The sequence below is a fragment of the Hemibagrus wyckioides genome, linkage group LG29 (assembly GCF_019097595.1).
Source record: "Hemibagrus wyckioides isolate EC202008001 linkage group LG29, SWU_Hwy_1.0, whole genome shotgun sequence".
NCBI classification, from domain to species: Eukaryota; Metazoa; Chordata; class Actinopteri; order Siluriformes; family Bagridae; genus Hemibagrus; species Hemibagrus wyckioides.
Genome location: NC_080738.1, coordinates 14,270,484 through 14,294,836, shown reverse-complemented (window position 1 = coordinate 14,294,836; position 24,353 = coordinate 14,270,484). Strand labels below are relative to the sequence as shown.

The following is a 24,353-nucleotide window of genomic DNA, read 5'->3' as shown; positions in this document are numbered from 1 at the left end:
GTGTGTAGACTTGTGTACTGTTGTGTGTTGCAGCACCTTCCTGGAGTAACATCATTTCATTCGTATATACACGCTTATATGATATGTGAATGATAAATAAAATCCACCTAAATTTATTTTAATTTACCTTACAGGAATAATGGTTCTTATATTTTTGTTCACGAACGTCCTGTCATATGACTGACAGCCAGAATATGAGTGAGCATGTAGTGCATGAAACCATCACTCTCTCTCTCTCTCTCTCTCTCTCTCTCTAACCCATGTCTAAGTTAATCATTTGAAAATAAATATAAATTGTTCTAAGCTGCAGGGTAGTTAGCGGAGAGAATGATTTAGTGTATGTGTGTGTGTGTGTGTGTGTGTGTGTACATTCATTAGCATGCAGTGATGTATCTATGGCAGGAACATGGTGGCCAGCTGTTAACACTGTTCCGCATGGCAGAGCAGCGCAACACTATTACACCGCTGTGCGTGTGTGTGTGTGTCTCTTTGTGTTTGTGTGGAAAAAGCCCGGGTTTTATTCTGATTAATTGAACATATCACATGCACGGTAACAACGCAACCTTGTCATGTCTCTGTTGTTATTTGATTTATTAGGAGAAAATGACTGACTTGTATTGCGGCCCGTGTGTATTCCCCGAAACGGGAGGCCCTGATTGCATTGGAGTGTCACTGTTAGAAATTGAGGCTAGCAGTGTATTAACTTAGTGCTCAAGATAATAAAGCAAATCTGATATTCACGCACATGCACACACACACACACACAGCGAGTAATGAGCCGCAGACATTCACTTATAGACACTTTCACATACTGTATGTCAGTTTACAGCCTCACTGAGAGTCTCGATTTAGTATTTATATGAAAATTGTTTTCATCACATATCCCTAACATACAATTTGTGTAACCGAAACCCAAAGCAATATGCCTTAGCCGGTCTACTGGGAAAGGCGAGCTTGCTCTTCTTGCCACGGCGTTTCAAAGTCAGGAGGTATGTTGGAAAAGGGCACATCGCATTTCCTCGGTCACATAAACGTTGCTTTGAATCGATTCAGGCAACATTACACACACATAGGAGCTGGCAAAGTGAAGCATCAGCACACAAGTAGAAATATCTTCGCAGTGTATCGAGAACATTTTGCTCATTATTTAATACGATGCTCTTGATTTCTGTTGAGTCGGAGCCGCTCGATGTTCCAGGGTAGAAATTTGTCTATTTTTTATTGCTGAACTCTTGCAATGACAAACAGACTGAAATAGGACATTGGCTCGTGATTAAAACGTGGCTTATTTTAATGAGAAGCCCATCCCAGTGATGCTTCAGCACATAAACTCCTACCTCATGGTCGCAAATTAAGCTGTGAGCTTCAGACGTCCATGAGGGACCGGCTTGAGTGACGGTCACAAATGAGTCGAGAAAGGCAGACTGACAGGTTTGAAATCGGAGATATTAGAAGATGTCTTTTAATCCTTGGAGGCCTTACAAATGCAGAACACATCCGACTTTTGTTCGTTTGTTTAGCTAAAGAGCCAAGTGCTATAGCGGCTGAACCTACTACAACAGCCCGTCTATGAGGAAGCCGGACCACCGGATATAACTCCAATAAAAAACTTAATGACATTGATGCTTAGGGCAAGAAAAGCTCATAAAACACCCTGTGTGTGTTTACAGAGTGAGACTTATTGCGCATTGAAAGGCTTCCTGTGGATTTTGATTAAAGAAACTCAGTAGTTTCCCCGACTAGTTTAATTTCTAAAACGCAGCAAGCTCAGACACCGATTCGCACCGTATCAAATTCTTCTTTCTTTAAAAAAAAAGGTCTTTCTTTAATTAGAGAAAAAGCTGCAGGATTCTGCCAAGGGATCTTTCATACCCTCATGCTAGTTTTATTCGAACGTTTCCCCGTTATGGATTATTCCATAATATTCTCCGACACATGCGATGGATGACTAATTACCGTAATCGCCGCAAATCACCTCATCAGACATCTATAACCAATCACCATAATCAATCCAATCATTTGATAAGCAGTTACCTACTGAGAGAGAGAGAGAGAGAGAGAGAGAGAGAGAGAGAGATGCAGAGAGAGAGAGAGAGAGAGATGCAGAGAGAAAGCAGACTGTATCATACGACCATCTGCTGTTTTTTTCTTGCTCGCATTGTTGTGTTTAATTGTCCTGGCTGGCGTCAGAAAGAGCAACATAAGTCTGTGTTATTATCTTCACATTACACAGGGGTTTAAGTGGCACCGCTGCCAACTCGGTGGATCTCCCATCAGGCCCATAGTGAGAGATGGACACACCTGCTTCGTCCGCAGCCAGAAAAAGAAGAAATAATCCGGACATAAATAATAAAAATCTGACCAATGGGCTTAATTGGAAACATTTACAATAAATTGTGCGAAAATTCTTTTTGTTGAGAGATTTCCACCATTTCATCGGTCAGGAACTGCTTGGTGGCAGAGGCAATGGCTACCTATTTTTACTGTAAATGTTTTGGCCTAATAAACACAACTCTTAGGCTAGTTATATACACAATGATCGATTTGCGTTCAATAACAAGAGGGCGGAGCTTCCAGGGTTATTACTGGAGACTTACTCACTTAATAATCCTAATTATGTTAAAACGTTGTCCAGTCAGTTCCTTCAGACTTCCTGTTCTTTTTGAGCTGGCTCTCCGTTGTCTTCTGTCCTGATCGTGTTCTCCTGGGATTAATTTCCCTACTCTGATGCTGTAGAACTCCGCAGAGCTCCGAATGATCGTGCTCATTTCAATCCGCAGCTCAGAAATTGTGCTTGACTGTTTAGATTTTAGCTCTGCAGTCCTACCCCACTCACGTACACACACACATACACACACACACACATACACACACACATACACACCTCTATAGTTCTGGGTGTGCTTAATGAAGCTTGAGCCATGCCAATGTTTGCATGGGAGTCTTTCTTTTATCACGAACGAACACAATGTATTTCCACTGCAAAAACCCACCGTGATTCTAATTAAAATCCAATTAATTACACAAGGTTACAACGTCGGAAGCAAACGAGTACGCTAAATAATGGTTTTTCTGACGTCAAAATCATACCGGTGTAATCGAAATACTAAATATGGACAGGGTCAACACACTAAATAGTGAGATAAGGTTGGAAAGCAGAATACACACACACACAGAGTTATTCTCTCTCTCTCTTTCTCTCTCTCTCTCTCTCTCTCTCTTGAGCAGGATCCCGGTGAAATGAGCATCTTAAAGAGTCCACTGTGAAAGAGTGTGGGAAACAGTGTGAAGCTGATGTAATGAATGCAGAGTGAAAGAAAGTGATCCGGGATTTAGCGCTCTCCTCTGGGTTCCTTTGCTCAGGTATGTTTTGCCTCACGCTGGTTCGAAGGATTATAGCTGGGCTTATTTGAGACACAGGGATAAAAAATTTACTGTGGAAAACTCTCTCTTTTGTGACTGAGTATAAAGGAGTATGCGAGTGAGATGAGGAATTGATTGACATATTTAGAGAGAGAGAGAGAGAGATTCAAACAAATATTTCCCCGTTATTCAGTTTGATAGGAGGTAATGACAGATTTTGTGAATCATACACTTCAACTAAATAAGAGCCTTTATTACTACTTCTACTTACATACCAGTAGAAGATGTGTATTGTCGTCGTTTATCATGTGGACTTAAAAAATACATATATATATATATATATATATATATATATATATATATATATATATATATATATATATATATATATATATGAGCACATCTTTTAATTCCCCAGAGCTCTGTTTGTGGAAAAACTGAATAAGAAAAGGTTAGGGCTGTTATCTGAGAAATACTGCGATGCCTCAGTGAAGTCTTCATGTGTTCTCCATGCTTTAACACATGGATAAAGGTTAGAAAAAGGCATGAACAATAAATTAAATATAATTATATATACACCGATCAGGCATAACATTATGAAGTGAAGTGAATAAGACTGATGATCTCCTCATCATGGCCCCTGTTAGTGGGTGGGATATATTAGGCAGCAAGTCAACATTTTGTCCTCAAAGTTGATGTGTTAGAAGCAGGAAAAATGGACAAGCGTAAGGATTTGAGCGAAGTGATGGCTAGACCACTGGATCAGAGCATCTCCAAAACTGCAGCTCTTGTGGGGTGTTCCCAGTCTGCAGTGGTCAGTATCTATCAAAAGTGGTCCAAGGAAGGAACAGTGGTGAACCGGAGACACGGTCATGGGCGGCCAAGGCTCACTGATGGATGTGGGGAGTGAAGGCTGGCCCGTGTGATCCGATCCAACAGACAGGCTACTGTTGCTCACATTGCTGAAGAAGTTAATGATAGAATACACAGTGCAGCAAAATGGGGACCAACACCAATACTAGGCAGGTGGTCATAATGTTATGCCTGATCGGTGTATGGTAATGTTAGAAGAGATAAATACAGTGGGGGGGGGCAGCATTAAATCAAAGCCGCATGTATAAAAGTTACGTTTTAAGTTGTCCTTGTGATTCTGCGATAGAAACCGGATTTCGATAGTTTTGGGATAATGTACAAGCCCATGGTCCTTGATTCACTTTTTGCTAAAATCCACTAGGAACTGGATATCATCAGAATTACATACAATACTATTTACCTTTTACATTTTTGAGCGAAATATAATTATTAGCTGAACTCAACCGAGCATGGAGTGCAAGCGGAGTGGGAATCTGCTTGTTATTAGCAGCACACACACACACACACACACACACACACAGGTATACACACCTGGCTTAATCCGAGTTCTTCTGGTGTGGATACAGAACAGCTGTTCAGTTCCACCTGAATGTCTCTTAATTGTCTGTGCCTCCATCTGTCTCTCTGTTTGTCTTTCAGTCTGTTTCACCTCATAATTTATCTATATTAGGCCACCAGCACACCGACCTTCTCGCTTCTCCCCTCCTCATGTCTGTGCTCTTGATTAATCCTGCTATTTTACACTACAGAGTGATCAATGGGCTCTCTCTCTCTCTCTCTCTCTCTCTCTCTCTCTCTCAGTTGATCGATGATTGATGAATGCAGCTGTCTCATTAATGCACTAGGCCCTGCACTCTTTTATTTCTTTCGATATGAGTTCCCTTTTTATTTATTGCTTGTTTATTTAGGACATGATTGCTATGAGTTGATCTTGTCTTATTACGCTTTGGATAGAAGGCAAGAAGAAAGAAAGTAGGAGTGACACACACACACACACAGTGATATGTATATCTTAATGAGCTGAAGTAGCTTTGCTTGTTTCGGGGAGCTCTAACAGAGTGAAGCTCTTGTAATGAATGTTAAGTGGGAGAATATTATTTGAGATTTAAGGAACAATACACACACACACACACACTCCAAATCACATGCCCACTTTTGGAACGAGAGCTACGTACACGCACATGCACACGGCCTTTGTACCAGTGCCACAGCATCCGCTGAAGCAGCTCAATTAATTTAAGCACAGCTTCAGTGGTGTATCCCTCCGCGAGCCAAGAGCTATCACGCCAAGCCATCTTCAAATGTAATCCAGGGCTCATACCCAGAACCAAATACCGTGTTGAGGGTGTGAAGCGTCCACTCTGGAGCTCTGAGAGCCGTTCAGAGAGAGACTAGGGTTCGAGACATAAGGCCGTCTGCTAAACACACTAGCGTCTGAAACTGCATCCATATGATGTGCCATTCTAGTCTCAGTATTAACACTCACTCGCCTTTCCTTTGAAAAGCCTTTAAACCTACCCAAAGGTCAGTTTTGATTCTTCTGGTTTTTCTATACTAATAAACACATCTGAATGTTTTCCACACGTCCGTGACAGCAATCACGACAGCGGGGGGAAGGTTTTAAAAGCGAGACCGAAATTAATGTGTGTGTTTAGCGTCACTGCGCATGAAATCGCTAAACATCTGACAGATCGCCTTGGAAACCTGACAAACGGAGATCTTTTGGCTCCGACGTGCCTTTTAGTGAACGTCGCTTTTTTAAAATGTCCTTGAGAGTGAGATGCTGCTTCCGTTTCTGCTTACTATTACTCTGGCAAGGAATATTTCTTTGGTTTGTAGTCACTTGTGTTAGATATTTCATGATGTAATAAAATGTAGAGGGGTCACAAGCAAGGGGATTCACCCCCCAAAAAACCTCAGCTCTAGGCTTTGTGTTTTGCTTTTTTCACCGATTTTTCTTTTCTGACGTTAGAATTTCTGAGAGAAACTGAGAAAGAGAAAAACTGATGCAGAATGGAATGACCTTTCTAAAAAAAAAAAAAACATTCGGACGAATGATCCTTGAGTTTCTTTACGTGACGGAAAGGCATTTGTGTTTCTGACGAAAGTTTAAATGCGGAATACTGCTGTTGTATTACAATGTAGTGCAGAGACACGATGACCTAGTGTATAATATAAGAACAAATTAAGTTCCTGCATATGCAACGCAATGACAGGGACAAGTACTCCAGATGTAATTGTGTACAGTCTACAGAGACCGCACAGATGACAACATCATTTCCGAGCGACAGAGCGGAGCGCCGGATTCTCTACAACCTCATTCTCTACCCTATGTTACATCGTACGGCCTTCATCTAGCCAGGGCTCGTCAAATAAAGCTAGCATCTTCCACCACAATACCGTGACACGGCTTAAACGTGAGGCACGTATCGCGCCACAATAACAAGCTGCGCGTAGACTCAATAAATACAGCACGAGACTTTCATCGGGGTTTTTTTTTTTTTTTTCCGCACACTTTTCTGATCTTTCTTTTGGAAAGCAGTCGTGCTTTAGCGCTAATGAGTTCGACTTTAACTTCTGGTTGTCACCGAAAAATCTGTGTGTTATTTTATTTTTTTTCCTGATGAGAGAAAGAGAAATGGTCCAGAATTACATCCCAGGTGGGGACGATTTCAGTACAGACACGGTGCTAATCAGAATTATATGCTGCCAGAGTGTGTATGTGTGTGTGTGTGTGTGTGTGTCACTGGCAGAGGTACAGGGATGTGACACATCACAGGCTCCATTTTAATCATCTCGCTCTAACTTGTTTCCCGCCATGTCCGCTTGCTTGTTTTCTATTCGTGATTTATTTGTTCAGTAATAACCTCACATATAAACACACACTCTAGTTCTCTCTCTCTCTCTCTCTAACACACACACACACGGAAGCAAAGCACACTTCAGCCGTATATCTGGGTAATTCTTCTTTAATGGCCTCACTCCCTCCAGAGTTTAGTCCTTCCGGCTGTAAGGCACCTGAATCAAGATGGTAATGAGCTGAAGACCTGAATGTGTGTGTGAGCTCAGGTACACACAAAACACACACACACACACACACACACACACACGGGAGTAGAGTTTGCTTGAGCTCGATTTCTGACGGTCTTCAAACACAAAGTGAGAGAGAGAGAGAGAGAGAGAGAAGGGACAGTAAATAAAGTTCTAATGTGTGTGCTTACATTAGACACTTATTGAGGAAACAACCGGCTGTGGTTTATATACACTTCCAGTAAAACATAATGGAAGCACTTTCATCCACTTGCAGTGAGAGAGAGAGAGAGAGAGAGAGAGAACGAGAGAAAGAGAGAGAGAGAGAGAGAGAGAGAGAGAGAGATGCTGATGTAAGTAAGTAAGTCTTCTGGTTTATGGGTAATGAAAGCAGGTGGCTTGGTTAGACACACAAGCTCATGCCTGCTCTGGTATCGTGTTAAATCTGCACAATTCAGGGCAAATGCTACAGCTTGGGCCTCTCAGGCGGTCCTCCTGCCAACACTGCCCATTGTCCTTTTAGTTAAAATCACCAGACTACACCACAGTGCTTGGACAAATGACACACAACCGTGGCTCACGTATATAACATTTCCAAAAGTTTCCTATTTGCTTAGAAAAGTAAACAAGTGGGAAGGCTGAGAACGGAAGGGAACAGAATATCATCCTGACCATATCCGAGTCAGAACCGTCTTCCTAGATAATCTTGTTAAGCGTCACGTTTAACCTCGCTATCCTCCTGTTAAGCAGAGCCGAAGAACGTCGCCCTCTCTCTGTGGCCTTTTTGCATCCGATCTGACTCAACTCGATGAGACAGGCAGCGTCCATGGCTAAAAGCTCCATTAGCTTGAAATAATTTGACTTAAAGCGTGCTGCCAGCTTACATTACCAAACACATTTTACCCTCGTGCTGGCTGCGGCTGGATCTGGACCAGCTTCAGCTTTCAGCGAGCAGGAACCCGAAGGAGGGACGGGCGGACAGATCATTTAAATAGGGAACGTGTTAGCTTCCTTACGCCCATGACACGGAGAGAAAGACGAGGAGATAGAGAGTAGTACTCTTACGCCTAATCTATAACCATTAGTTATTATTAGTTTTAAAACTTTTGTCATATGTTATAGCGTGAAGCAAGGCCAAATATAGATCAACGTTTGATTTTTATTTATTTATTTTTATCTGGAGGTCCAGCGGCAGGATCCTGCACTCTCATTGCCGTGGCCCGGGTTCGATTCCCGGGCAGAGAGATAACCCAACCACTCAAGAGTTAACTCTCAGTGCCGGTCCCATGCCCGGATAAAAATTGGAGGGTTGGTTCAGGAACTGCATCCGGCGTCCGAATCGAACCATGTGGGCCAAATGATCCGCTATGGAGAACCCAAACAGGGAGCAGCAACAACTTTTAATACAATCTATGATATTGTGCTGTAACTTATCCGTACTTCAAAGCGGGCAGATGCACTGTCCACTGTTTTTACATCATATTCTATGTGGAATTTGTTTAACAGAATGTATAACAGAATGCACAAAATCCATATCATATCCTGAATCAGCCTTTATACCACCCACGACCTACTGTCGCGCCAATACTGAACAGAAAGACAATTATACAAAGATAATCGTCAAAGATGTGAGTCAGATTGCATGTAATAGGTTAGATGTGTTCATCTAGCTAAACATATGAAAGAGAGAGAAAGAGAGAGAAAGAAAGAACGTGAGCTTGGGTGAGTAGAATAATAATGCAGACAAATTACCCACGATCCTCCATCACGTGGTTATTTCCATTGCCACACACTACCCGAGACGTATCTAAATACCCGTGCTGAATTTAGTTACCCGTTCATGAGTAGGTATCACGTGAGGCGAGACAGGATGGAGGGAGAAAATAGTTCAGAACGGTGATTGATCAAACGCGGTCACGTATCCGTCTTAATTAATATCTCTGACCGAGGTTTCCTTTTCTACGGCACAAAAACCTTTCATAGTGGGCCAGCGTACCTAGAGGAAAAGCCATTTTAATACAGCATCTGTTCCCATTATTATATGAATATATATAAATATTATTACATAAATAATCTCCTCACACATAATATCGAAAGCATAAAGGATTCAGCCCCAGAAAATGACAGCATGACAGCTATTTATTTATTTATTGTCTAAAGCTCCTGTATTTTAGGAAGCAGGAAGCAAGTGTGTGTGTGTGTGACAGGCAAAATCAGTCATTCCAGACACAGGTCATCGATTATAACTACGAACAGACGATAATCAGCGCCCGGTATAGGTGTAGGTACCACTTATAGACATAGGAAGGTATAAATAGAAAAGATTATATTGAAAATAGTCGGCAAAACGGGGTGGAGAGAGAACCAGGAAGTCACTGTGCTGTGTTTGGATACGTAAGCAGGTGATTAGTAAAGGTGTATTCTCCTCAAACATTACATTTCTGTCACGTTTAAGTCTGACCATGCGGTGATTTTTGCTTTCTAGTTCACTTCGGGAGAGAGAGAGCGAAAAACCGTCAGCTCTAACATCAGAGGAGAGGCTGATTGGAAAGCGATAGACGTGAGCTACCCTGGTTTCACATTTGCTAACTAAACATGCGTACACACACTGATGCATGATTATACGGTGTAGTATACAGCACTGAGAGAGAGAGAGAGAGAGAGAGAGAGAGATGCTTTAGACTCAAATGCTACAAAAGGCTACTCAATTATAATAATAATAATAATTCATTTGATCACATACCTTCCATTCATATATAATGGCTGCTTTTTCCACGCACACCACTCACTCAAACACACACACACACACACGCCTGTTCATACTTCATCAATGAGCACTTATTAAACGCTCTGATATCTGACAGACAAGAATAAAGCCGACATTCGGCGCAGACATACTGGAGTTCAAAGGTCACCCCACACTAGAGCCGACAACCACATGGTAGCCCAATGACCTCAGTGTGTGTGTCTGTGTCTGTGTGTTTATATATGTCAGAGAAAATGGAGAGAGAGAGAGAGAGAGACAGAGAGAGAGAGAGAGTAATAACATAGGGTCACCCCGTTCAGCTTTTTGTGTCCACCCGGCTTAATGACCTCTCCAGAGATTCTGCTTCTGTTCTGCTGATCTTAGAGTGAGATTAATGTCCTCTCAGTATGTCTGTGTGTGTGTGTGTGTGTGTGTGTATAAATATATATGCATCTGTGAAACGTTTCTCTTAAGTACTACTAATGATGTACAGGAGCGTCGGAGCTGTTGGACGTTAGTATGTTAACATGCTGGCTGTATTAGCGCATTCTCACTGCTAGGAGAGGTTTAATAAAAGAAGGGAAGGTTTAATAAGGAAGGAGGAGGGAAAAAGCAAAATAATCACCGAGCAGGGAGAAAATAGTGCTGAGGAAGGAGGAAAGAGCAGGAGGACAGCAGGGGAGGGGGAAAAATGGTGGGGGTTTTTGTGTGTGTGTGTGTGTGTGTGTGTGACAGAGGTAGAGAGAGAGAGAGAGAGAGAGAGAGAGCGAGAGAGAGAGAGAGAGAGGGGGATTTCAGAACGCCTGGCGCTCACTTGCCAATGTGCAGCTCCTCAAAAGTGAACAAGAGAACTTTAGGGAACAAGTTAAGCAGCAGACACTGGAGCAAATGAAGAGGCAGTTCTACTAACTTAGGATTTCTGCTGACCACACCAGACATCCAAATCACCACCAGGGAGTGCAATGATTCACCCTTTCTAATGAATGCATCAGTGTCCATGCTTCCGATCTCAGCGACTGGTGAAAGTTCACTCCAGTTTACTGCTAGTTAGTAGCCTCAAATCACTGTAAACGTTAGCGGACAACACATTCTGTATCCTTATAACATGACTGAAATGGCTAGCTGCTTTAAATCTTCCACACGGTAATGCCTTGGGAAGAGAGACAATAGACAAATAGACGTGTGATTGCAGCGTTAGTGTCAGAGTTATACCAGCTTAGCATGGCTAAGCATCCAGAATCTGGTCAAGTGTGCTATTATAGTGGACACTGGTGATATTTATCCCTTTTAAATCTGTTTTATTAACCTTTTCTTACACACTTCATTTAGCCTGTGTGGAAAAACATAATCTGCCTGTAGTGCGTTTTATATATAGTATATACACCGATCAGGCATAACATTATGACCACCTGTCTAATATTGTGTTGGTCCTGACCCGTCCTGCACTGTGTTTTCTGACCCCGTTCTATCATTAACTTCTTCAGCAATTTGAGCAACAGTAGCTCGTCCAGCCTTCACTCCCCATGTCCATCAGTGAGCCTGACTGCCCATAACCCTGTCTCCGGTTCTCCACTGTTCCTTCTTTGGACCATTTTTGATAGATACTGACCACTGCAGACCGGGAACACCCCACAAGAGCTGCAGTTTTGGAGATGCTCTGATCCAGTGGTCTAGCCATCACTTTGCTCAAATCCTTACGCTTGTCCATTTTTCCTGCTTCTAACACATCAACTCTGAGGACAAAATGTTGACTTGCTGCCTAATATATCCCACCCACTAACAGGGGCCATGATGAGGAGGTCTTATTCTGGTCATATTGTTATGCTTGATTGGTGTATATTATAATATCGATGCCTGTGAGCTGTACTGTAAGAAGCAGATGTAAAAAGCATGCCATGTGTTGTGCTGTAACCAGAAGCTCATTTCAGAGGGATGAGGAAGCATAGAAAATAAACAAAGTCACAATTGTTTTTCTCATTAGTACAATTAAGATGTTAAGCATGACACACTCAGAAGCAGGAACTGTTAATGATATGAATTTATCATTTAATCAGCTGAGACACAACCTATCTTTCCATATCGGTCCCCGTGCCATGACGATACATTTACGACAATAAAAGTAATTAAAATCCTGATCTCCGTTTCTTACTCTGCATGTGTATCGGCCTGGAAATGGTCTGATTTTGTTGGCACTAAAAAATTTTGTTTACGTCAAGGTGGTCTCGTCTCGTCTAGAAGAAACAGCTCGAGGAAGATCTGAAAGAAGGGGACCAAGGTTCAAACATGTTCCTGAGTGGAAATGTTAAAGCGATATTCCTCTAATGCTTGCTTTACTTTATCTTTATCCAGGCTAAAGATGACATTTGCATGAAATTACTCCGTTGCTTCTTTTTTTGTTGTTGTTGTTGTTGTACAAAGCTTTGTAGAAACTAAACGGCCGCCAAAAATTAACATTTATAGTGACATTTTGAGGGAAAAAACAAAATACTGTCTTACTCTATGCATGACAACGACACCGATGTACAAATTAAAGACAGAGAGAGAGAGAGAGAGAGATGGGGAGAGGAGAGAAGGAAAACTGCCTCTGTAGGCATGAAATGCGATTCATTTCAGACCTTTCCAAGCAGTGTGTGTGTGTAATGGCAATGATACACTGCTGTAATCCATTTAAACCAGTTTGGCTGACGAGCCTCCGCAACACACACACACACACACACACACACACAAAGCAAACAGCATACTTACACACACACACACACCAACTGATACCCATACACCCTTCAACATTAATCAACTCATTCTCTCTCTCTCTCTCTCTCTCTCTCTCTCTCTCTCACACACACACACACACCCCTACTATACACACAGGAACATCAACAAAATTAGATCTACTGAAATCTTTGCGCTGCTGTGTTTTTCTTCCCCCTTAATAAAGCACCCAATAAGCCACTCGTCTTGCACGCGGCCGCGACGTGGGAGCAAAATTAAACACACCCCTTCCCTCCAATCATAAAGGCGTGGTGATTTATAGCGTGCTGCTACTCCCTGTTGCACACAAAAAAAATCACATCGCCCCTTTAATTAGCTCTTTCCGCTCGTAGGGTGGGGGGGGTGTTGAAAACGATTCGTCTGAACTAGGAATAATAAAGTAAATAAATAAGGAGGCGAAGTGTCAGAATGTCTGAAAGCTTATTTTTCATCGTCGGCGACTCGATGGATATATATCGGACATCGAATGTGCCTCGATGGCTGCGCTTCGTCAATGAATAATGTTCGCCGTTCGTTATGCAGAATGGCTTACCGCAGTTAGCCAGGGGGCGAGTAATCAGAGCTAGAGTTAATGTGCACCTTGTCAGAATGGGGAGGGGGAAATGAAATGACCATTGTTTGGGTGCCTGGCCAGTTCGGAAACTGCTGATCTCCCGGGATTTTCACACAGGAGTGAATATCCTACGGCCCACTCTTTACAGCGGCGGTGAGCAGAAAAGCACCTCGGAAAGCAAGGTGTCAGATGTTAGATTTGCTAAAACAATGGATTCAAGGCAATTCTGCTTTCCTTTTCTCTGTCCATCAGTGCAAACGGAGCACCACTGCACCAGATATGATGTAGTGGTAGTGTATAATTCTGAGCACTGACATGATAGTGCAACAGCTGCCTTATTCGATGCAGATGTACAGGTGTGCATATACATTAAAGCTTTTCATTTCTTTTCCCATGCTGACTTTACTGTTTCTGACCACGGGACATCCGCTGGCTGGATATGAACGATTAACCGAACTGTCCTCTATTACACGATAATCGGCCACGACACTTTAATATGTGTCTGTTTTAGGGATTTTCTGGAAATAACAGCAACGGTATAAGAACAAACAGACTGAGAAAGAGAGAGAGAGAGAGAGAGTTACGGGTTGGATAGAAAAATGACACCGATCTTCAAGGGTTGATTTGATAAGCATCAGACTCAATAACAGAATTATCCCACAAGCCTGCATTAACACACTCGCACCTCCTCTCTATCCATCTCTCATCCTTCGTTTCAGCATCTTTCCCTGCGTCCCTCCTGTCTTCCTTTTCCATTGTGGACAGAGCATGAGTTCATCCCGCACCATGCGCAGCCTTTTAGACGCCCCGGAGGTGCGTGTGCATATGTGTGTGTGTGTGTGTGTGTGTGTGCACACGTGCGACGGTGAGTGTGAGTGTTTTAAACGGCTCTTTGCTTGAAAGCTCTCCAAGCAAATTTCATTTGCACCTCTCTGATCCTTTTCTGTCAGGGCTAGTTCTGGCTAATGGGCCTCAACTCTGCCTTCCTGAATACAGGAAAGGAGACAGGAAAGAGACGTCACCCCACACACACACACACACACAATGACTGTAAGTATATTATTAATTTATTTTATTTTGTTTGCTCGTTACGTCAATATCAGAGCTCTGAGTATCATCATTTATGATACTTTAAAATGAATGTCACATCAATTCAGTGATTTAATGCAAAAATGAAAATGAGTCAAAATAGCTTTAGGAGGCTGGTTTGAAAGATCTCACCATGCTGGCTGTGGATGGGCAACACACACACACACACACACACAAACACACACACACACACACACACACACACACACAGTGTGTTAAAACCTGACAACACTCAAGAAATGTGTTGCTATTTCTCAGTGTGTGAGTGTGTGTGTGTGTGTGGACACCCTCCTGCATGTAGGCATTTATAATAAGAGCTAATTCGCCCTAACGTCGTTACCTGGTCTGGTTCCTATGACATTAATTAACGCTTTGTTACTAATCACAGCTGAGCTTACCTGCTCCTTCCTCTTCTCTCCTCCATCACACCAGATGGCGTTTGCTCTTCTTCCCCCACACATACAAACACACACACACGCACACACACACACACACACACACTCTGACGCACAAAAATGCTGTCGGCCTGTTGGAACCCAGCTCGCAAATACTGTTCACTTTTGCTCCAGAAAGAAAATGAAGATTAGATGCCATGCCTGTGTTCTCTGCTTAGATCTGCTTCTACGTTCATTAATGAAAAATAAATAATGCAGCAGTGATGCTCATGATGCCATCCCAAGGCCTTTATCTATCAAACTCTGGGAGGGGCAATATATACATATATATATATATATATATATATATATATACACACAGAGAGAGACAGAGAACAGAGAGTGATATATCACAATATATACATTTGCCCAGGTTTTGCTGACAAAACATTTAAGCACAATAAATAAACAAATAAATAAATAAATAAATAAATAAATAAATGTGGTCCAATAAAATCACTACTTAAACTACATAGCTTTATTATTTATTAATTTCTAATTACTTTTTGACAATACTTGTACTGTACACAATAATTTTAGCAATTTTTTACATTTAAAATGAATTATTTTTTATTTTTTTTAAATGGAGCTTTAAAAGTATAAAAATGTCAAAAGTAAAATGTTAATATTTAATATAATTTTAATATGATAATATTTAAAATATAATGAACTTTTTATATATAATATATATATATATATATATATATATATATATATATATATTTTTTTTTTTGTGTTTCCATTAACTGTAAATATTAAAAAAATATATATATTTTATTTAAAAAAAATTATTTCCCTGGTTTTTAAGACAAGCTTATTGTGATCTGACTTATCACAATATTGATACTGTATAATTATATCAACCAGCCATATCGTCTCGGATCTCAGGGCAAGACCGGAGTTGCTATTACAGGAATGCCATCCAAACAAGTCACAGAGAGAGAGAGAGAGAGAGAGAGAAAGAGAGAGAGAGAGAGAGAGAGAGAGAGAGAGAGAGAGAGAAATGGCTGTAGGGTTTAATTAGTGATATCTCCTCTGTGCTTGAAAGTTGGAGAAATGTAACAGAAGAGATCTTTTTTTTTTCCTCCCTTGGAAGTGCTCTTCATTCACCACTTTCACCACATTCTCTCTCTCTCTCTCTCTCTCTCTCTCTGTCTCTCTCTCTTCTATCTTTCTCTCTCTATGAGACCAGTACAACAGATGGTGTATCTCACTGCTAAGCCAAGCTGCTCTCAATGTCTCCATCTCTCTCTCTCTCTCTCTCTCCCTCTGTTTTTCGGAGAGCCAGTGTTGTCCTGTGTACAATGACATCCTGCTCCTTAATTGATTTCTCTTGTTCTTGCCGCCAGAGTGAAGGCATCCAGTAGGAGCACGAACCTCTTTCTATGTCTCTCTCTCTCTCTCCCTCTGTTTCTCTTTACCTCCCCTGAGCAAAGTGCACAGCTTTCTTCTGTCAAGACACAAGGGAGAGACACGAAGAGGGGGGAGAGAGAAGGTACGAAACCACACAAAAAAAAGAGAAGAAGCTGTTTCCTACACTCAGGGATGTTTTCTACAAAGCTAAAAAATATGGTAATCATCAGTCACATCAACATATGGCTCTAATTAACAGCCCAGCAACTGTATGTGTGAGTGAAGCATTTATCATTTCTTTACTTAGAGATCGATGGTAGGAAGGGGAAAGAGAAAAATCCACCATTTTATGTTTATGATCTGCTTCAAAGTTCTACTTTGAAATGTTGTTCTGTTTACAACGGCATTAAGTTTGTATCCGATCCCATAATAAAGCTTCAGATGTAAAGATCCATCTCCAGAAATTCCACCATCAGGAAAGGCACACATTTAGGATTTTAACTGACTTCCTCTAAATAGTGCTGACCGGTTTAAACTCTTCTCCTCCTAAAACATATAAGCACAAAATAAAATAAAATAAAATAAAATAAAATAAAATAAAATAAAATAAATATAAATAAAAAATAATAAGAAAATCAGTAATCCAGTCACGAATATATATAAAATCCCTACTTAAACTATGTAGCTTTTTTGATACTTGTACTGTACACACTAATTATTTTATTTTCCAAATCATATTATATATCAAAACGAATTATTTTTTACATTTAAAATGAATTATTATTTATAAAAAAATCCACGGCGCTTCAGTGTCTTATCGGATTTATCGATTTATTAATCGCATACGTACAAGCCGCACACACACACACACACACACACACACATTCATGCAAGACTTACAGCCCTGCAGCCTCCTCTCCACCTCTGTACCCATTTCTCTCTGAACTGTCGTATGAATCAGCCGTAATGGCTCTGATGTCACCTTTGGTATGCTGATCCACTCACTTAACCACTTAATAAATGGTGGATTTATTAGAGAGAGAGAGAGAGAGAGAGAGAGAGCGAGAGAGAGAGAGAGACTAACAGCTCTGTCGGATAGGGTGGGGTTGGATTTCCCATTCGTACGTCTGTTTTCAAAGGAATAGGAATGACAGATTATGAGAGGGATGAGAATTATTTCTAGGGAGGTAAAGATTCAAGGCTAAAGCCATTCTGCGACGACGACGACTTTTTATTTTTTTACCATTATCACATGAACTGTCTTCCTTTGCAATTGTAACCCTTACAATGAGCACGCTAACTGCGATCCTCCTACGAACAGATTTAACAAGCGCCTGTATGTGGATTAATTTAAAGCCAGCTGTGTGCAGCCATGTCGAGTTCCCCAACAAGACGGGAATGGATTTGGGAATTACGAGTTAAGATCTCTAGTCGAATGCAGCATGACAGATCCAGTGATGTAGGTGTGACATACAGTCTCATTGATCACATCCCCGTCGGTGCTGGTGAAGGAGGCGTGGTCTGTGTACCCGAGAGTCCCGGTGACAAATGGTCTCGGTGAAGATGGTGTGGCCTCTACTAATGGTGGTCTGTACTAATCTCAGGTGTGATCCAATCAGAAAGCCCCTTCCTACTGAGGTATTAACCCCACTCTATTCCTGCCAAAGCACCTGGCCAAATCCGAAAGGATGGCGGTGTAAAGTAGGTGACAGAGAAGAGCTGGTCCTCCTTCCTCTACCACATGTGTTTATATGTGAATGTGAATGCACAGAGAAAGAGAGAGAGAGAGAGAGAGAGAGAGAGAAAGAGATGGTTTGGATAAATCTTCTAATCGGAGTGTTTTTAATAAGGCGTGAATGGTGAATAAGTGTAGTACGGTAGCTCTGAGGGGCCAAATTGACTCAGCGCTGGGAGTGCTAATACACAAGGCTGCTATTTCACTAACAGCAATTCCCCCCCCCCTCTCTCTCTCTCTTTCTCTCTCTATCTCTCTCTCTATCTACAATGAATAACTGCTCCCGGGCTACATCAGCAGAAAAGATGCAAAGGAAGAAGGTGGGTAAATAAAGCAACCACTTTTATGTCTGCAAAGCAGGACATCGAGAGAGAGAGAGAGAGAGAGAGAGAGAGAGAGGGGGAGGCATTTTGCTTCAGATGACTAGAAATCTGAAAGCATCTGCTCCAGGTTTACCAAATGATCTGTCACCTCGTTCTCATTATAAAACCATGTATATGTGTGTGTGTGTGTGTGTGTGTGTGTGTGTTTGCTGGTGTTTTAATGGGCATTGTCTAGCACAGCAATAAACACAATGCCATATGGAGGAAGGATAGAAACAGCCTGTGAAATGCAAAGTTTGATGTACTTCAGAAAACAAGAGGTGAGCAAGCGTATCCGCGGTGGCTCCAATTACGTCATTGCTAGAAAAAAAAAAGAAAAGCAAAACATACGCTCCGTAGACACAGATCTGAAGAACATATTCCGCCAGTCGAGAAAGCTCCTCCTCTACGTGGGCGGTGCTAATTCGGCGACCCCACCCTCTTTCTTTCGCGGTGACGTCAGACGATGAAACGATGGCTAGAGACGTCTCGAAACGAACTCGCTACGCTTACAGTTGCTTGGTAAGTAAAACTCGGCGGCTGGGAGACGACAAAATGGATGTTGCTAGCCAGGAGGACAGAAAAAACAAAAAAACAAAGCCTAGACTTCTGCAGTCATGACGTAATGGAGGTTTTCACACTTATTTTAGGAGGCAGGGAGCAGAACAGTAGCTGGGGTGCGACTTCAAATAGCGCTGTCAGTGTTGAATCATTTGCTCGCTGCCGTCAACGTGCGATGCGACAGGCCAAGCGTTCATGACGAGGTCGTTCTGAAGCCAACGTGGAATGGAGCAGTGTTTTGGGGACCCCCCCGCCACTAATAAATATATATATATATATATATATATATATATATATATATATATATATATATATATATATATATATATATATCAGAGCAAAAACTCTCATTTAAGGAAGTCACACAAGTCCAGGACCATCAGTTTTCCTGACCCAGTTCTGCCAGTATATCTGTATCACTTAAGAGAGAGAGAGAGAGACAGAGAATGAAAGAGAGAGAGAGAGAGAGTATAATGATGTGGTTGTGGAGGCGCCATGCTGTACTTGGGATATGAGATGGATAATTAAGGAAAGAGAAAATGCCTTTAAAGGGAGGCGACTGGAGTGTGCTGATTTGTGTGATCTCAACACACTAGTTGTCTTCTGGTTGATTGTGATCAGTTCTTCGTAAAAGCCTGGGATGACTAATACTGCACACACACACACACACACACACCCTTAAAGCCTTTATAACAGTGAATTACTGCAGACTTCCTATTGCTACTCTTGTTAAGCCTCAGTGGAGAAATGTCGCTGTTTATTAAACCACCTCCAGGAGGAAGAACCGCACGCTATCGCTCAGACACACATCCTATGACTTTTATGCTTGCATACACACACACACACTAACGCCTGACCCTTGGGGACTTTAATCAAAAGGATGGACAGACCACTCCAGCACTTGTCCAAAAGTATGAGATGCATCAAAGTGAGAATTAGTTCTGCTTTTATAAAGCCTGTGGGGCGGTTCATCTACACAACACACACACACACACGCTGCACTCGTTGACAGACACATATGAGAATCCTACAAACAGAGCAGTGTCTCGTGGGAAACTTCGCGCCCTCTTCCTGTCTCTTCCTCCCTCTGCACTGCACTTCCATCAGAAAAGGAAAAATTGAGCTTTTAAAGGAAGATGTCTGATAGCTTTCCAGTCTGTGTGTGTGTGAGAGAGAGAGAGAGAGAGAGAGAGAGAGACACAGAGAGACAGAGATACTGAAGTAAATATAGAAAATATCCATGTCACATCTCCCAACATTGTACACAGCCAGATTTCTCCCAAAGCCACAGCTGTAGTTCGTTCAGCACCATTTTGCACAAAACATTCCTAAACTGAATAATCGCCAAAAAATACAACACACATCCGGCATCGAGAACAACTTCACGGCAAGCTGCCTCCTTCTGAAATACCGCGGTCAAATAAATCACAGAAAGAAATCGCTTATATATCGCCCAGCCATCTCTGTATTTCCATTCGTCCACTTCAACGACAATCTCCTGCTTCCTCTATTGCCATGTCAGTCCCTAGATTTCATGCAGAAGCTAGCATCATCATCATCATCATCTAACACTCTGTAAAGGACCATTTCATACCAGAAATCCAGCTTTTCCTTCTGTAAAATATTTAGCGTGTACATTGTACAGAGCATGCTAGCTGGTCAAACTTGTACAGAAAATCCTTTCCACAGGACGATAAGTTAGCTAAAGCAGGCTGGTGTCTTTTAAATAAGGAGAGAAAAGAAGAATTAGAATAAAACACAGCCTTTTATATAGGACAATGGTTTTAATCATAGCAGCCTTTAATGTAGGTCCAAATGGACCGAAATATAATACTGTAATTAAATCATAATGAATCATGATAAAGCATTAACAGGAGCCGATTTCTAGGTTTTCCGTTTGTGCCACATTACTACTAAATGTACTCCTTCAAAAGTAATCCACAACGGCCCGTGTGAAGATCTTAACTTCTCTCTCTCTCACACACACACACAATTGATATGCCGAATGTTGTGTGCCCCTGAGGACAGATTTGCCAAGCGAGAGCGCTGGAGGTTTCATCTCTTCTAAAGCCGGTGTGCTCCTCGTGACGCCGTCACTGAGGAAAACTCAGTGAGCTGAGCCGTCAATCATAAATCAACACCACGGTACTACTTCATACAGAAGCCTCCAGGACCGGGATTAGTGAGTGTATCGTGTCATGTGATAAGGAGTGAGGCTTGAAGGACATCCATGTGTCTGTCATGGGATGTGTAAATGAAATGTAAACACTCACTTGGGTATTTAGGTATGCATTATGCATAGTGTGTGTGTTTGACGTCTTAACTGTCCACTACATTGCACGATCTCTCTCTCACACACACGTCTAACTTGGAGTACCATGAGGTCAAAAGCATCACAATAAGCAGGAGCTCCAGAGCCCGGAGACGCAAATCCATCCCCAAGCATTCCAGTAAAGCGTCCAAGTTTATACCACAACAACACGACATCATCATCATCAACAACAACAACAACTGGCACAAGTTCAGGAGAAATAAATAAACCATTTACTTACTACATATCCTGAAAGAAGACTGCAAAGCCTTGGGAACTGGAATTTAACCACAAATACAAATATCACATCAGATATCATAGAGCAGAATAGAATTTATTTCAGCAGTATATTGGCTAAGCTGACCTGACACATCCATCAACTTGTTCGTATCCATGTATTTATATTCATTCATCAGCCTTCTTTTCTTGATCATTAGCTAAACTACAGCTTTTAGCACTTACCCAAGACGCTCAGGAAAGGGGCGAAAGAAATCCGTCAGAAAATCCAGAGGAGTGTTATCTTTCTTCACTCTTAGCCAGAAACAGCGAATATTAGCCTTGATTTAAGTCCAAAACGCCTGAAAAAAGGGGGGACACAACATCAGACAGGAGCAAAAAATAAAAAAGAAGAAGAAAAAGAAAAAGAGAGAGAGAGGGAAAAAAGTAGGATGTTGTAACGGCGAGGAAAAAGAAAAACGGACAGTCCCGGAGGATACCTGCTCTCTCTCTCTCTCTCTCTCTGTGTCTAATCTCGACTCGAAACGACCCGGAGAAGAGAAAAGTAAAGGAAAGATGTCGACAGAAAGAGGTTGTTGTTGTTGTTTGTTATTCTTAATTTGGGAATAAAGAAGTAGGCGAAGTGCGTGCCGTTACGCAGCCGGGTGACCATTGGAGAGCGCGAGAACTCTGCGCGGCGCGCGCGCTGACGCGAGGGAGAGAGAGAGAGAGAGGGAGAGAGAGAGAGGAAGGATGGAGGCTGTGTGTTTTTCTTTTTTTTTACTGATGCTTTCACTCTACCATCGCGCGCACCTGCATTTCCCGTAACGAGCCGCTTGATGGCCGGAGGCTGTATCTCTCTCCTCAGCTCTCTCTCTCTCTCTCTCTCTCTCTCTCTCACATCGGACAGCGATTAACGGCTGACATTGTTTATTTTCCTTAATCGGCTGAACGTGAATCAATCCGCTTTCAAGAATCGATCGGTTTCACGGGTATTTAACGTCTGTCTTGAACAGCGCGCTCCGTGGCTTTGCCAAGCCAGCATCGACTGCCCCAACACCCCCACCCCCACCCCCCCACCGCATAAAGTTACACAGGTAAAGTGCTGCGTGCGCCCAAATTTAGCAAGTGTGGATAGGAGTGTGTTAAAATCGCTGGTTATTGCTGTGAAATTTGGAACGGAGTCGCAGAGATGTGGAGCGGTATAAAGGAAAACAAAAAGGATGCTGAATCAGAGTGATAACTCCACCCCCTAACCCTGGATCCTGCCCAAATTAGTGTTGTCCTGCAACTGAGGTGACCTGCCCTATTCACATCCACCTGAGGGTACTCCAGGACCAGTGCACTGTTACTGTTACCACATACACTATATTGCCACCCCTCCAGATCATTGAATTTAGGTGTTGTTTTTCAGGGTTTGGGTTCCAGTGAAAGGAACTCTTGCTGCAGCTTCATACCAAGACATTTGGGACAATTTCATGCTTTGTGGTGAACAGTTTGGGGATGACTGCTTCCTGTTCCAACATGACTGCACAGCAGTGTACAAAGCAAGGTCCATAAAGACATGGATGAGTGAGTTTGGTGTGAAGGAACTGGACTGGCCTGCACAGAGTCCTGACCTCAACCTGATAGAACACCTTAGAGTGGAGACTGAGAGCCAGATCTTCTCGTCCAACATCAGTGTCTGACCTCACAAATGCGCTTCTAGAGGAATTCCCATAAACACACTCCTAAACCTTGTGGAAAGCCTTCCCAGAAGAGTTGAAGCTGTTATAGCTGCAAAGGGCTGGAAAACTCCATATTACATTCATGTTCATGTAAAGACAGACATCCCAGTTTTGGCCTGACTCTCAGCCTCCGCTCTAATCCATCCAAAAGGTGTTCTATCAGGTTGAGGTCAGGACTCTGAGGTTCCTCCACACCAAACTCACTCATCCATGTCTTTATGGACCTTGCTATGGTCACTGGTGTGCAGTCATGTTGGAACAGGAAGGGGTCATCCCCAAAACTGTTCACACAAAGAGCATGAAATTGTCCAAAATGTCTTAGTATGAAGCTGAAGCATTAAGAGTTCCTTCACTGGAACTAAGGGGCCGAGCCCAAACCCCTCAAAAACTACACCTGAATTCAATGATTTGGAGGTGTGTACCAATATTTTTGGCAATATAATGTAGTTGGAAGCATGGATGCACACTAGTTTATATGATAAAACGATAAAAAACAATGTGTATAAGACACTCTGTTTGTGATCATGCGTATGACAAATGAGAAAGATTCTAGAAAAAATTTGCATGCTTTCTCTGTGATTCAGGGATCTCCTCTGGGTTCTCCGGTTTCCTCCCTGGAGACAAATATGCAAGGCTAATTGGCATCTCTAATCTGTGAATGGGTTTGAGTGTGAGTGTATGTGTGTGCCCTGCAATGGGTTGGCATGCTGTTCAGTGTGTCTTCTGCTATGTGTCCCCTTGCTTCCTGCGACCCTGCATAGGAACTAGTACAAAAAAAATGGATGGATGTAATTACCTAGGCGTTATACACCGATCAAGCATAACATTCTGACCACTGAGAGGTGAAGTGAATAAGACTGATGATCTCCTCATCATGGCACCTGTTAGTGGGTGGGATATATTAGGCAGCGAGTGAACATTTTGTCCTCAGAGTTGATGTGTTAGAAGCAGGAAAAATGGACAAGTGTAAGGATTTGAGAGAGTTTGACGAAGTGATGGCTAGACCACTGCATTGCATGACCATTGCATGAGGACCGAGAGAGAGAGAGAGAGGCGGGGACAGACACAGCATATAGGAAGTCAGTGAGACGTTAAAGGTAATCAATAGTAATCCATTCAAATCTCTCACATTTTAAACTACTCACTGGGGCTTGAATAGCACTTTGCTGTAACTTGTAGAAGTAAAAACCAAGAAAGGGTTTGGATTTGTAAATTTAATTGCATTTCATTC

The 24,353-nt window shown here is 42.1% G+C and overlaps 1 protein-coding gene across 32 annotated transcripts in view; it reads right to left on the bottom strand.

Annotated features, from left to right (window-relative positions):
- Positions 1–22,093, bottom strand: part of LOC131349460 (receptor-type tyrosine-protein phosphatase delta-like) — a 403,614-nt gene extending 381,521 nt beyond the window's left edge. For 18 of the 32 annotated variants that reach the window (XM_058385154.1, XM_058385153.1, XM_058385162.1 and 15 more), the window contains exons 1-3: positions 21,896–22,093; positions 21,642–21,757; positions 21,421–21,456 (exon numbers count right to left, since the gene is read on the bottom strand). The gene's annotated coding sequence lies outside the window, so the exon portion shown is untranslated. The remainder of the gene's footprint in view (positions 1–21,420; positions 21,457–21,641; positions 21,758–21,895) is intronic. The other 14 variants (XM_058385173.1, XM_058385179.1, XM_058385176.1 and 11 more) reach the window with 2 other exon arrangements.
- Between the last annotated feature and the right edge of the window lie 2,260 nt (positions 22,094–24,353).